Source organism: Phycodurus eques, chromosome 9, assembly GCF_024500275.1.
Source record: "Phycodurus eques isolate BA_2022a chromosome 9, UOR_Pequ_1.1, whole genome shotgun sequence".
Taxonomy (NCBI): Eukaryota; Metazoa; Chordata; class Actinopteri; order Syngnathiformes; family Syngnathidae; genus Phycodurus; species Phycodurus eques.
In genome coordinates this window covers 26303086-26317087 of record NC_084533.1, presented here as the reverse complement: position 1 = coordinate 26317087, position 14002 = coordinate 26303086, and the positions used below count along the sequence as shown (strand labels likewise).

The following is a 14002-nucleotide window of genomic DNA, read 5'->3' as shown; positions in this document are numbered from 1 at the left end:
TCGCCCGCCGCCGTGGAAGCGGCCGCGGCCCCCGACAATAACCTACAACCGAGCGAGACACAAAAGCTATTGATGCGGCGAGAGCGCTTCAATTTCCCTAGACGGCGGGGCGCTGTCACATCAAACTGGCTATTAGTCACAAATTCTGCTGCTACGCCCCCCCCCCCTCCAATAGCCGTTCTCAGGGGGGACCTTGTCAACTTGAAAGTTGTGCCGCTGGCAAAAGGACATCTGGTTTCACTGGAGAGCGAGTGGGAGAGCGTGTTGTGCGTGTGTGCTGCATGCAAGAGGCTGACGAAAGGGAACAAACGGCACCACTTTGGAATTGTCAGAGCTCGTTAGCGACAAAACAATAACGGTCAGGAGACCGAAAGCCCCCCCCCCCCCCCCCCCCAATCCCCGATGAGCCCGTGTTTATGTTCACAATTGTATGTTTGTCCTCAATAGGCGGCTCACAGTTAAAGTGTGACGGCGGCCGCCGTGTTACTGAGAAAAAAAAATGAACGTATCCTGCATGTGATTAGTTTTTTGGATGGCTAAGTAACTGTAAACAATTGTATGTTTGTCATCACAAGGCAGCTCGGTTGAGTAGAAGTGGTTGCAGAATACCTTGTATACACCCTGCGATTAGAAAATGGTGAAGCAGCATGTGGCTATATATTGTTTTTGGTCAACGCCCAAGTAATAGTAAACAATTATGTTTTTCATCACAATGTGGCCCAATGCCAAGTTAATCCGAAGATTAATTTGTATACTGTATGTGATCAGATAATCAACTTGGTGAAGCAGCATGTGGTTCACAGTCAAATGTTGTTTTTCACATCAACAATTCTTCAGCCTAATAGCATACTTGCCTGAGTCATATTTAAATGTTTACACAAAACAAGAAAAAAATATATGTATTTATATATAAAATAATTTTAAAAAATTATTTCAGTTGAATTTTGTGTGGGGGTTAAAGAAATATTCTGTGAATAAAATTATTGAAAATAAATTAAAGGGAAATTCTGGCTAAATTTGGGGGGCAAGAATAAAGTTTGATGCAAAAAAAATGTTAAGTAAAAATTATTTTTCTGTGGGGAAAAAAAATTGAAGGCAGGAGAGATCATCAGTAAAAAAAAAATCATAAAAATAATGTTTTGGGCTAAAAAAAGAAAATTGTAAAAATATTGACAAAGGTTTGGGCCAAAAAAACTTTTTGGAAAAATTCAGTATCTGTGAAAAAATCTATTTCTGTAAGAAAAAAAAGGAACTGAAATTGAATTTGGGTAAAAAAAAAAAAATCTGGATATATATTAGGAAAAATATATATTTTTACAATCAGTAAAAAAATGGTCAAACCAATTTTTGGGGTTAAAATAATATTTTCTGTTAATATTTTAGGAAAGTGTATTTTTGTTGAGGGTGCCACAAAAGTTTGGGGCAAAAAGTCTCTCTTTTTTTTTTTTTTTCAGTGAAAAAAGCCCCCCCAAAAAAAATGTTAAAAAGAGAGCAGTTAACTAAAAAAAACTCTAGTAAGAAATTCAGAAAAAAATATTCCAACATTAAAAATAAAATGGTTAAAACGTGAGGTAAAAAAAAAAAAAAAAAAGTAAAAAATTTGATTTGACAAAATACTACTTTAGTCGTCCCTGTTTTTCTAAAGGATCTCTGAAGACTGAACAGAAATGTCTTGCCATTTAACACGGGCGCCTCGCCTTTCAATCAGCGTCCCCGGCCTGACGCCATTCCAAACAGGCGGCGTGCCGGCCATCACTCAACTTCTATTAATGACCTCGTTCAATGCTTAATATGCCTCCAATCAATGCCTCTTTAAGAGAAGGAGGGTGACGCCATGTTGAGGAAACGCCCCATCACTCTGGCTCGGAGGAGGCTGGAATGCATCACTTGCCTAATTGACTCCGACGAGGAGTACATTTGGGCCCTAGAAAGTGCGGCGGGATGGCAGATGGTGACCCGTGAAATCCCCGCCATGCCGTAAAGACAGACGGACACCTCGGAAACAAATAACCGGGTTCCGCGTTTTTCCCGTTCAGGGGGAAAAAACGAGGCGCAATAAGCAAGCGCTGATGTATTTATAAGATTTACGGCCATTGCGGTTGCCTCCCCGCAGAGGTGGAAGAATACAGACGGCTCAGAATAAAAGGGAGACTCAGATCATCAATTTTAGAGGGAGGGATTTGCAACATTTAATGAATTCATGCTCGCCTCCAACATCAACCCTTCTCCAGCCGGATGAGAGATGAAAAGACCCTCACACACACACAGACACACACAGATACACACACGCACTGACTGTTATAGGAGGTGCTCTGCAGGCAATCAATCACCAATCAGTTGCTGAGAGCGCTTGTCCCGCTCCTGGAGGATGTTCTTCATTACTTTACAAGTGTGTGCGTGTGTGTGTGTGTGTGTGTAATTAATGATGGCCGCCTGCTTTTACTTTGCCCCCCCCCCGTGAGGGAGCACGTGTTCTCATCGGATCTGTATTTGTGCGTTTGTCATGCACCTGAGCCCATTCACATGTACAGGGGAAAAAAAGAGGTAAAAGGTAAAAACATTATTTATCAGTGAAAACTTTTGGGGGCGTTAACAAATATTACTGCAAACCATTAATATTTTTCAGGAAAAAAAAATTGGGTGGAACAGCTCGAAAAAAAACAGAAACAATTACAATACAACAGATCGTTTCTGGGCGGCGTTAAAAACTACGCCGAATGTTTTGACTCACTTATTTTCTTGTTGCTTGTTCATATCCAGAATATTTCTATCTGAAGCTCCCTTGCTCCTCAAATAAATATAATATTGGTAAAAAAAAACAACATATTTTGTTTGGGGGAAAATATAAGAAAAAAATCATACAAAATATCAGGAAAATATTGTGGCAGAATTACATTTTGGATAGAAATTTCCACATTTTTATCTGAATAAAAAAACTTTGAGGGGGAAAATCTTGAGGAGAATTTTTTTCCCCTGAAAAAAATCAGTAACTATGGATATAGAATAATTTGTCATTTTTCATCACAGAAGAAAAAAAGTGAAAAGCAATTGCTGAGAAAAAGATATTTTTCCTTTTAAAAAATTGTTGTGTTGATAAAAAAATAAATAATAAGAATAATAATTTTCTGGGAAAAAAATATATTTGGCGCCACCTGCTTTTACTGACTTCACCTCAGTGGGAGCATGTGTTCTCATCTGATTTGTATTTGTCAGCTTGGCGTATACACACACGTGCACACACACGCACGCACACGTATGCGAAGATTATGTGTGGCCATCGGGCTTTGCATGATCCCTGAGGTTGATTTTACCTCTCATGACAGGCATCATGAGTAACCGTCTTTTAGTAATAATAATAATCTACTTACATTATCTGGCACTCTGGCGCCATGTGAAAATACATAACATTTAACCACTTTGCCACTTCATTAGGTACACCCAGACAATACTAATACAAAAGCCGGAAGCAGGCTTTGTGCGTAAGATACTAAAAAAAAAAAAAAGTTCTATGATTTATTGGATAAGAACAACGAGGGACATGCCAAATCATATAGGGCGAAATTGTCATCAGAACACTTTATCAAAAAAAAGGAATATTCACTGACAAATTAAAAAAGTGTAAAAAATGCATAAATTGCAATAGTAACAAAAGAGCAACAAAATAAAGCCTGCCTTCATAATATATATATATATATATATATATATATATATATATATATATATATATATATATATATATATATATATATATATTTGAAAGAGTAAAGTTGAGATTAAACCAAAAATGCAGAAAAAAAACCATTATAATGTAAATTGAAAAAGATATGTCGGGGTGAAAAACTCAGCAAAATACATTTTGGACTTTAATAAATTCCAGGACTATACATACAAAGGGATTTAATTTTACTTCAATTTGTTTTGTCTTTTTATTTTTATTTTTTTAACTAATTGGTGTCACTGAAGCATGTTGAAGTGAGGAACAGAGGGGCAAACATTTTGTTACGTCGGGGTGGAGGTAAATACAGTATTGTGTTCTTTTTAAGGGTTTAAAATTATATTTGTGTTTTGGGATCATAGTTTGTGGTATATTTACAGTTTAAACAATTATTAGAGGCTATTATGAATATGGGGGGGGGGGTCGGTCGCTATTCACAGGGGTCATAATATGGGGCCGTCATATGACTAAAGTGAAGTTGGGTTTTTGTTCACTCTACATGAAATCATTTTCATTTTGAGATGCTCACGCCATGTTTTACACCAAGCACGTGGATACTGAATAGTAATAACGGCGTAATAACAAAAGATTATGTTCGGTGAGGTCTTTATCCGGCGAGTTTGGTGTCATTCTGCAGCCCGGCAAAGGTTATTATATCGGCTCACTTCTCGCGCGGTGACGGGGGTCGCCTGTAGCACATTAGAGCCAATAAATGTGCGTTGGCACTTCCTCAATTTCATGTAAAGCCCCCTTTCCCTCCTTTACCTCCGAGCGCTCATTCCTAATAGGGTATTCCAAAGGCGCCTCTAATAAGTTGCGGGACTCCGCGTTTGTCAGCGGCGGTTATTTTCTCAGTGGAACACGGAGGTCGCGTTGTCTTATTATTCTATAAGCTCATGATCATATTTTTCTTTTTTTGTGTGTGTGTGCTTGTTTTAAACTGAGAAAAATGATTCCCGTGCAATGTTGTGTTGACTCAATGTCCTACAAATGCAAATGTCCAAATCTAAATATAGACTCACTTCATTATAAGCTTGGATAATGGCCCAGTTTTTGCTTCTTTACAATAATGGTACCCTTACAGGTGTATGCAGTAAATAGGTCATAAATAGCTTAGTGACATATGATTGGCTAAAATGTCCTTATCTTTTGTAGTACATCAACATTATGTGGCTCTGCATTGACTGGCTTTTCCCCTGCCATCTCCCACAATGCCTCGCGGCCCCGGTGCGCCCGATCGACCAACCGATTGCTATTATTAACTGGGGGAATCATCCGTCCCGCCGCAACCACACTTCGCTTCGAATATGCCAAGATGAAGAGGAAACCGCCTCTTCCTCCTCCTCCTCCTCCTCATTAGCATTCTAATTAAGAGGCAAGCAGATAGCCGTCAATCGAAGCAAAATGATGGCCTGGTAGGAAGACACTGAGAGCTGTTCCTAACAATTTGGCTGCTGGTATTTTTTTTTTTTTGCATCCAGATTTATCCAGGTGAGTGCAATGCATTTTTTCATGGAATCATACATTTTACATGCAGCCACGTCAGTTTGTAATGTGTTTGTTTACATGACAAAAACAGCACTGTATTGTTATTGTACTTTAAAAACAGCAATAGTAATAACACACTAAAAAAAAAAAAACATTCAGTTTGCGCATCATGTTTTAATGCTTTGATTCAATTCATTGTGCTGCTCCTTCTAACACATAATACAGTCATACAGACACGAACAAAGAGGAGTCACCACTAATCTCAGTGACTCTATTTATTACTATTTATTATTACTCTATTTTCCAAAGGATAAAGAAAATATTGCTTGTGTTGGGCGGAATCTTTGTATTAACAAAACCACTTTTAAGGAACCCCCCCCCCCCCCCCCCCAAAGGAAAAAAAAACAGCACATTTGTTCAACCATTAATATTGAATTATTAAAGAGAGCTAGCCATTTCATACACTGCAACTATCGATGCAAGCCCATCTAATGTTTGTTAGCATTAAGCGGGGGGCATTCCTAAGGCAACGTTGTTTGGTTGTTTTAAATATCTTTTTGTAATTTTGGGGGGTATTTTTTTGACAGTAAACTTGAACTGGGAGCGGCAACAAAAAGCTTGGAGCCTCTTGAAGAATTGCTGAAACTATCCGCCAAATTGCTGCTTATTCAGGAGTTGAGTTTGCTGCCATCATAAAAAAATTGAATAGTGGTGTAACTATTTCAATGAGTTTCTCAAAGTAATATAACTAATTTCACTTGAATACATTTTGATTTATTTTCTTAATTTTGAATGAATGCATCAACAGGACCCTTGGAGGTTTCCTTTAAAAATTTTATTAAAGAATTAAGGTTTTAAAACTGGAGACCATTATTAAGCACAATTTGGAATTAAGCACAATTTGTATGTTACACAAATTATAAACTGATGACAAAAAAATGAAGTAAGGTAAATACATAATAAAATAAAAATGTGTTTGCTGCATTATACTGTATGTGTAAAGTGTCTGGGTATATAGCCATACTATACCATGTTGACCTAATGACAAATATGCACAATTTAGACAATATCGCTTCACATGACAACCCAGATAAATAAATGTTCCACAAAAAATTCCAAAATGAGGACGATGAAACTGTTAAAAAGTCAGTGCTCTTTTATGTGTTCAAAAGTGTCACTATGAGTCTAAATGTTTCAAAATCTCAGACAAACTAACAGATTACATGACAAGGTGACACTTCGAGGTCATATTTGGAAAAATATGTCATGTTTGAGACTAAATGACACATGACCAGCGAGAACCAATGACAAGCGGCAGCTTTACTAAGAGGAAGTGATTTGAAAAAAAATCCGAGGTTTTGCGGCTAGTTTTCAAACTTAACTAAAATTGCAATCATGGAAATTTCCAAAACAAACTAATCTATTGACACATTTTCTCCCAGTAACGGGAGAAATGGAATACAGTTACATAAATTTTGTAATACAATTATGTAATCTAGTTACAGGTAGGGCTGTCACCACCAAATCTTTTCAGAATCAACACTCCTATTGATTACTGATCAAATAACAATCCCCCCCCACCCCCCACACTATTGAAAAATAATGTATTTATTTTGTACTACTAGCATTCATTTTATTCTCATTGATTAGGGATGGACTTTGATCCTTGAACTGCATATTTTGGTACTGAGTGTATGGTATAAATTTGGCGTACAGAATTTAAGACAGCAAAATGCTAAATGATAAACGGTTAGCAATCGCAATTAGCATTTTAGCTCAAACAATGCTACCATTCAGCTCACTCATACATCATGTTATATGTACATTAAACATCGAACAGTGTCTTAAAAGTAACTTACATATGCTCCTCTGTCGTTTTTCTCACTGGCAAAACTTTATCACTGGTCCAAGACTGCGTCCGTCTGCAACAAATGTCCGTGTGAAACACGGCTTCCAGGGACGCGAACAAATGTTCCGGGCGGAACCGCAATGGAGCTTCGAGGCAGAAATTTTGCATCGTCCTATTTTTTAAGTCGACTTAGCCAAGTTATTTGATTCTTTTCCCCCAGCCCAAGTTACATGTAATTAGTTACTACCCAACACTGGTAATATTCATACATCCAGATGCCTTTTTTTTTTTTCATCAGTTGAAACAATTTATACAAGCATCCAAACCAGTGCAATGGGTTTTCCCACATTGCCATACTTGTTGCCTTGTGTCCCCTCAACGCTAGCTGCTGTCAAATATTGATATCAAATGGATTTCTTGGACCTCCAGCTGCAGCGGTTGTAAATAAACACCAAGCCCGTTTGGCAGCGTGTCAGCCCTGCCGTGTTTTATGAAACGGCTTTTACGGCGCCCACTTATGCCGCGTCCCCCATTTTGTTTGATTTAAGAAGCATCGGCCGGGAGAGCGTCACGGCGCGACGGGGAGGCGGCCATTGATTGAATTTGATGTGCTTTGTGGTCCTGAGAGCTTCACGCAGCAGAATTTACAACCGCGAGAATAATCATGTCGCATAAAAAGCCGCGGTGGCGTGTCACATCAGACTTTTTCTTCTTCCTCGCATTTGTGCAGGACAAATGGCGTAAAATCAATATTGTTTCATTATATGTGGGGCAAATGCATACATCTGCTCTCTTGATATGCATTTAAATTACGGCTATATATACTCAAGGATGATTTCATGCAAGGACTTGACAGACAGTTGGATTATTATGATGTCAAAATGTATGCGTTAGACCTTATTAGCATTTATAAACTGTTTTATTAGCAGCCTTTAGCCAAGTAGCAGTCAGGAATATAGGGGTCCAGCCAATATTACAGTCAACTCAAGTAAAATGATTTCAGCCACTATTTTCGCGCAGTGGTGCCTTGAAGCTTAATTTGTTCCGTGATCAAGCTTGTAACTGTCAACTCTCAAATAAATTGTCCCCACTGAAAATATTTGAAATGCAGCTGATCTGTTCCATTCCCGAAAGTATGTTTTTAATGAATGAAATAGCACTTTATTGTATACAAGTGAATTTAATTTAAAAAGAAAAAAAAAACATAATTCAAGAAAATGTAAAGAAACTGGTTTTATTAAGCGGAATTACCGTCGCTTTAAGGGGTGTGTCCTAGTTAGTGTCGTCAGGAGCTGAAATCGGTTAGTCTGCATGTGAGCGCCTGGGCGTGAGCCGTGGCCTACAGCATCCAAACGTTTCCCGGTGGAAGTGTTCAACCGCAAAACACACATCAATACCAATCACCCGAGTCGAAAATGTTGCGGTAGCAGGTGCCTCACACCTGTAAAATGGTTCCACACCCACACGTTTGCCGTCGTTATTGCACAGACAACTTTGAAATTAAACTGATCCAAATGCTACACCGCCAATATCAACCGATCAGCCCAACCGCACCCGCCGACAACTCGAAAATCTTCGTTCTAATGGTTTCATATAGTTTCATTAGGAGTACTCATCTGCTGCACCCAGAAACATTTAAGCACCCTCACTTTTAGCAGTCAAAGGATTCAACACCCACACCTTTCCGACGGTTATTGCAAAAATGTCTCTCATGATGAATATTGTGCACATGGGGGATGTTTCAACACCCAGTCAGCAACTGGGAATGTTTTTCCAAAAAGAAGACCATCTATTGATGTTGCACTTTCCTAAAAAGAAGACAATTTATGTCACACTTTCATAAATAAAGAGGACAAACTATCCATGTTGCACTTTGCTAAAAAGCAGACAAACTATTCATGTTTCACTTTTTTGTGATTTTGAGGAAAGGCTACACCGTGTGGTGCTCAGATGTCGTCTTAGCATAGCATGATTGCATCCCCCGTCGCTTGACCGAGGCAAATTATTGAATTTTCATCTTGCGCCCGAGGTCATATCAGGATTGCTCAATTGTAGCCCGAGGAGGAGACGCCATTAAGGGGGCTGAGTCAAGAACACGTCTGCCTGTGATTGCCCCCGTCGAGCCATTACCACTCGGTAAGATGGCCCGCATGCCGGTGGCCGGTGCACGCACGTGGCCCACGCACACAAATATAACGTACCCCCCTCCCACAAGGCCGCCTCCCCTTCCTGCAGCGAGCAATTTACATGAGTTGAAGGCAGGTGACAGGCAGCAATCAGCTCGGGGGAATAAAGTGGAACGCCGGCGTATTAGCGCCTGCCGCCCTCTGCCCCGCAGATTGCTTCTACCAGGCCACGACCTCCGACCCCGCCCCATATCAAACAATTGGCCTTTAGTATAATTATGTTGAATAATCTTTTTGGAGTTTGATTCCCGGGCGGCGGCCAGGGGGAACAGCCACCTCTAATTTATTTTTTTCAGGGAGGAGGCTGAGTGGGCAAGGGGGTGGGTGTTGATAAATACTTTTTTTTCGGGGGGGCTTCTGGCAGCTCTAAGTGAAATACCCTCAGTGCTGGAGGTCAAATTTATCTATTTGGCGGCCAGACGCGCCGACGGTGTGCGGTCGGCGGACGGGTGACGAAGGAGCGTCTGCAAATGTCATTACCTGCTGATGATGTTTTATTGATACGCTCGCTGGATGCGAGTCAGCTCGCATTGTTTAGGGGCCTCATTAAAAAGGAATGAGGAGCACCCACCATTTTGCTTTTTACATTTAACAATAAGTTCCAAGGCCAACAAATGTTGAAGGATTGCGGGTAGGCTGAGACGGAGAGTGCAAATATTCAAACTTGCAAGTCTCTCTATGTAAAGTAGAGATACACTGCTTACTATATATAAAACATGTCAATTGAGGCGAAATTGTAACCGTATGTGACAATGTGCACACCAATAACGACCAAAGTTTTGATTCCGTTACAGTATAAAGCTGTCAAATGTTAACAGGGTCCAAACATTTTATACAAACGATAAGTCCTTGTTTTGTTTTTTCTTATAGGCTGGTGGAGAAAACCACCCCCCCCCCCCCCAATAAATAAATAAATATAAAAAATACATTAAAATACATTGAATGAAATAAAAAAATATATATTTAAATGTGTTTTGGTCCTCATTTGAAAATGAATTTTCAATTTAAAATAAATATGTGCATAGACAACAACATACAACAACAAAAAAACAGTTTAATAGTACTAGATAATTCAAATTCTAAGAATTTAAAATATTACCATATAACAATAAAACGTCTTAAAAATACGTTATTATTATTAATAATTATATTTAAACAATGTGAAAATAATAAATATTTAATATATAAACCTGAAATTAAATATAACAAAATAACTATTTAAAAAATAAAATATTATATGTATTCAGTGTTCTAACCTACAGTATAACCTCTTATAATCTTTTAAGTGCAATGATCAGAAAGTAGACCTTGTTCCTTTCTCTCTGATATTGTATTATCACTTTGCTGTGAGACAAAGCAAGATGTCTGGCAATCGGGTTGCATAAGGCAGATGATAACTGCCTGTTCATGTGTGTATGTATGACCTCGCCTAAGGAGAAATAGGCAGACAGTTTTTAAAAGCAGCCATTCGATTGCATTTGAACGATCTCCTTGCATGCAATTCTTTTAATTAAATTGTATCTCATTATTCTCAAAGGGCTTGTCCTCTCTCTCATTTACTAAAAGTTACCATTTTTCCATTGATGAGTGAGGTTAACTTCTTACTTTCTGAGATGCTTGAATATTTTTTTTTTTTTTTTAATTTGAATTATTTTCACATTTACATGTCCAAACTTAATTATACTTAAATAGGATTTTTCTTTGGTCTTTTTTTGTGTTGTGATGTTATGTTTAAACACCAAAAAGTTCACCTGTGAGTCGTGCGTCCCGGGCCCCCATCTTGGGACCTTCATCGGGAACCCGCTGACCTTGGCCTCCCCGGAGGGAGCGCTCCTCATCCCATTTAGCGCTCGAATCGTGGGAGGCGCTCGCTCAGCCACCCATTTCATTGTGTCCCACCTGTGACTGACACACACACACATACACACACACACACACACACACACACACACACACACACACACATTCACATCAAACGCAATCTCCACAGGAGGTTAACGTCAACATATGTCGCTGTCACACAAATAACCGTGAAGGTGGTTCTGCGCTTTGATATGTCACATATGCTTATGTCCAAAAGAATTTGGGCAATTACATTTTTTTTTGTTTTTTTTTAAAGTAATTTTTCACAAAACGTGTAATGATCCAAAGGAAATCACATTATGCATTATAATGTGATTTTTTTCATTGCATTAAAGAAAATAATCTACTTTCATAAAAATAAGTTCAACTATTTCTGTTGCACTTTATTAAAAAAGAAGACAATCTCCATTTATTGCACTTTCCTAAAAAGAAGACAAACTAGTGATGTTGCAATTTTGCAAAAGCAACACCGACTACTGATATTATGTTACTTTTCCCTTTAAACGCCTTTCAACGTGTTTCCGTTTAGACAACACCGAAGCATTTTCCTGTTTTTGCGTGGTTTTTCCCTTACTGTACCCAATGTGAACCGAACCGTAATCTTAAAACCCAGGAAAACATACCAAACGGTCACTTCTTTTTGCTGTACCGTTACACCCTTCCTTTTTAACATTGAGACTGTGTCAACCAGGACACATGCAATCTCTTTTGTGCGCATATCAAAGCAATAAATGCAACGGGGTCCTTTAGCCGCGGCCCGCGCTAAAGCCGGCGCTCAGTATTCACCGCTGCGTCTCTGCCCGCCGCCACCGTCTTGCCTCCTCCTTCGCCTCGCTCGCAAGGAGACGGGCGCGAGGAAGGAGGCGGAGGGAGGGCTTACCGAGTCGGGGTCCGCGTTTGATGTGTTGATTGGGAGCGAGGACAGCAGCTGCACTCCTTAGTGTCCCCTGGGAAAGACAGCGGCCCGATAGCTAAATGAAGACCTCTCGTGCTTCTTGTTAGCCACAACACGGCCCTCGCGCCCGTACCGGCTCAATTAGTCCGCGGCGGGGTGGCTTTAGCCGTCCGCAGCTTTTCTGGGAGCGCCCCGGGCAGCGTCCTCGGCCCCGCCGGCCCTCTTTACCACTACAGAGGCGAGAGTCGAAATCCCCGAGGCAAGGCAGGCTGCAGATGTGATCCTCACGGCGTTTCGGGATGTTGCTTCAAGCGAGGCGCGTACGCGGTTCAGTTTAACGCTTGCTTTTTTCTTTTTTTTTTTTTCTTTAGTCCGTCAGTCAGCTGTCAGATGACGTTTGTACTGACATGGGGAGTAAAGTTAGCTCCGATCACACTGCCTTCTTGGCAAATTGGTGCATCAGAGGTGTATAATGATAGAGGTGCATAAGAGGTGCAGTAGCGCTGGCATTTGTTTGTCTGTGCCTTTTCAGACAGAACTGGCCGAACGGTCGTATCGGTAGCAGGTGTTCTTGTGCTGTGAGTGAAGCTCATACTAACGGTAGCCAATCCCTGAAGTGTAAAAGTGTAACCCCAATTACATTTTTTTGTAATTATCCATTCATTCTTTTGAAATTATTGTTTCTATGTCTTTTTTATTTTAATGTTTACATTTTTATATTTCATTTTGAAATTTGGTTCACTTTTTCATTTTATTTTGATTGTATTGGTGTTTTAAACAATGTTGTTTACTTTTATTCATTTTATTTTTTTTATTTGATTAAATTTGTCTTTTAATTTAGTTTTTTATGTTTTCTTTTTCGATGTGTTATTTGGTTTTTTTTATCACAAATATGCTTTTTTATTTTAAAATTTGCGTAATTTAGTAGATTTAATATACACAACCGTTAAAAAGTTTGAGGTAACTTCGAAATGTCCTTATTTTTGACAGAAAAGCCGTTTTTTTTTTTAAATGAAATTCAAAATGGATTTCTGAATAAGTGAATAATGTGACACCAAAGTTTTGAACGGTAGTGTATATTTTCAAAACATTATGGCTTTCAACTAAAAAGTTGTTTCACTTAACCTTTTTCAAATCGGAGTGATTTTTATTGACGATGAAGCGCTCATACGTGCCGTTGCAACTTCCCGCATTTAGATCATGAGATGTGCGGCATCGTTGGCACCAGTGTCTGTGACGATCGCTTTCAAAGCAAAAGGGGCGGAGCCAGCAAGTCTCAGGTGATAAATTTCACACTGTCCTGTGTGTTCCATCTCTACGACATCAGAAGCTGGCAAATTCGCGGGTAAAGTAAGTTCCGCGTGGAAACTTTGTTTGCCTCTGTAGCGCAACAAATATATGGAACAACTTTGTTGCAACAATACGACAAGTTGTAATATCTGGAAAAGCAGGGTTTCCACAGACGCATACATGTTCAATTTGATTCATTTTCCTTTCAAATTAATCACACCATCTCTTCACCTGAATTCAGTTGGAGTTGAAATACATTTTTAATAAATTTGTATCCATCCATTTTCCATACTGCTTATCCTCACTAGAATTATACAGTATTTAATTTTTAATAAAGTTTTATCATTGCAATTTATTTATTCCGTTTTTTTAATTTAGCTTCACATTAAATCTTTCATTACTTTTTTAAGGTAATTTTTAATTTAACATAATTTTGATTCCCTTTCATTTTGTATTTTAATTATTTTATATTTTATTTTTTACGCTTAAGTTACATCAGTGTCTTTTAAAAAAATATCTGATTTAATTTTTCATTAAAATATGAATAATGTCCCTTGAAAAATAATAATCCAATTGGTTTACTAAATTGTATTAAAATTAAATTTAATGTTTTCTCGGTAAACTAATCATAGAAGTTCTTGTTACTAAAGTATGACTATTATTATTAAATCCTTTTTTTAAATTTAAATTTGACTCCAATTTTCAATGAAAAATAA

At 38.7% G+C, this 14002-nt stretch overlaps 1 long non-coding RNA gene across 1 annotated transcript in view; it reads right to left on the bottom strand.

The window, feature by feature from the left end:
- LOC133407441 (uncharacterized) overlaps positions 1 to 11034 on the bottom strand; it is a 46451-nt gene extending 35417 nt beyond the window's left edge. The window contains exon 1 of the long non-coding RNA XR_009769165.1: positions 10990 to 11034. This is a non-coding gene — a long non-coding RNA (uncharacterized LOC133407441). The remainder of the gene's footprint in view (positions 1 to 10989) is intronic.
- Positions 11035 to 14002: the final 2968 nt, after the last annotated feature.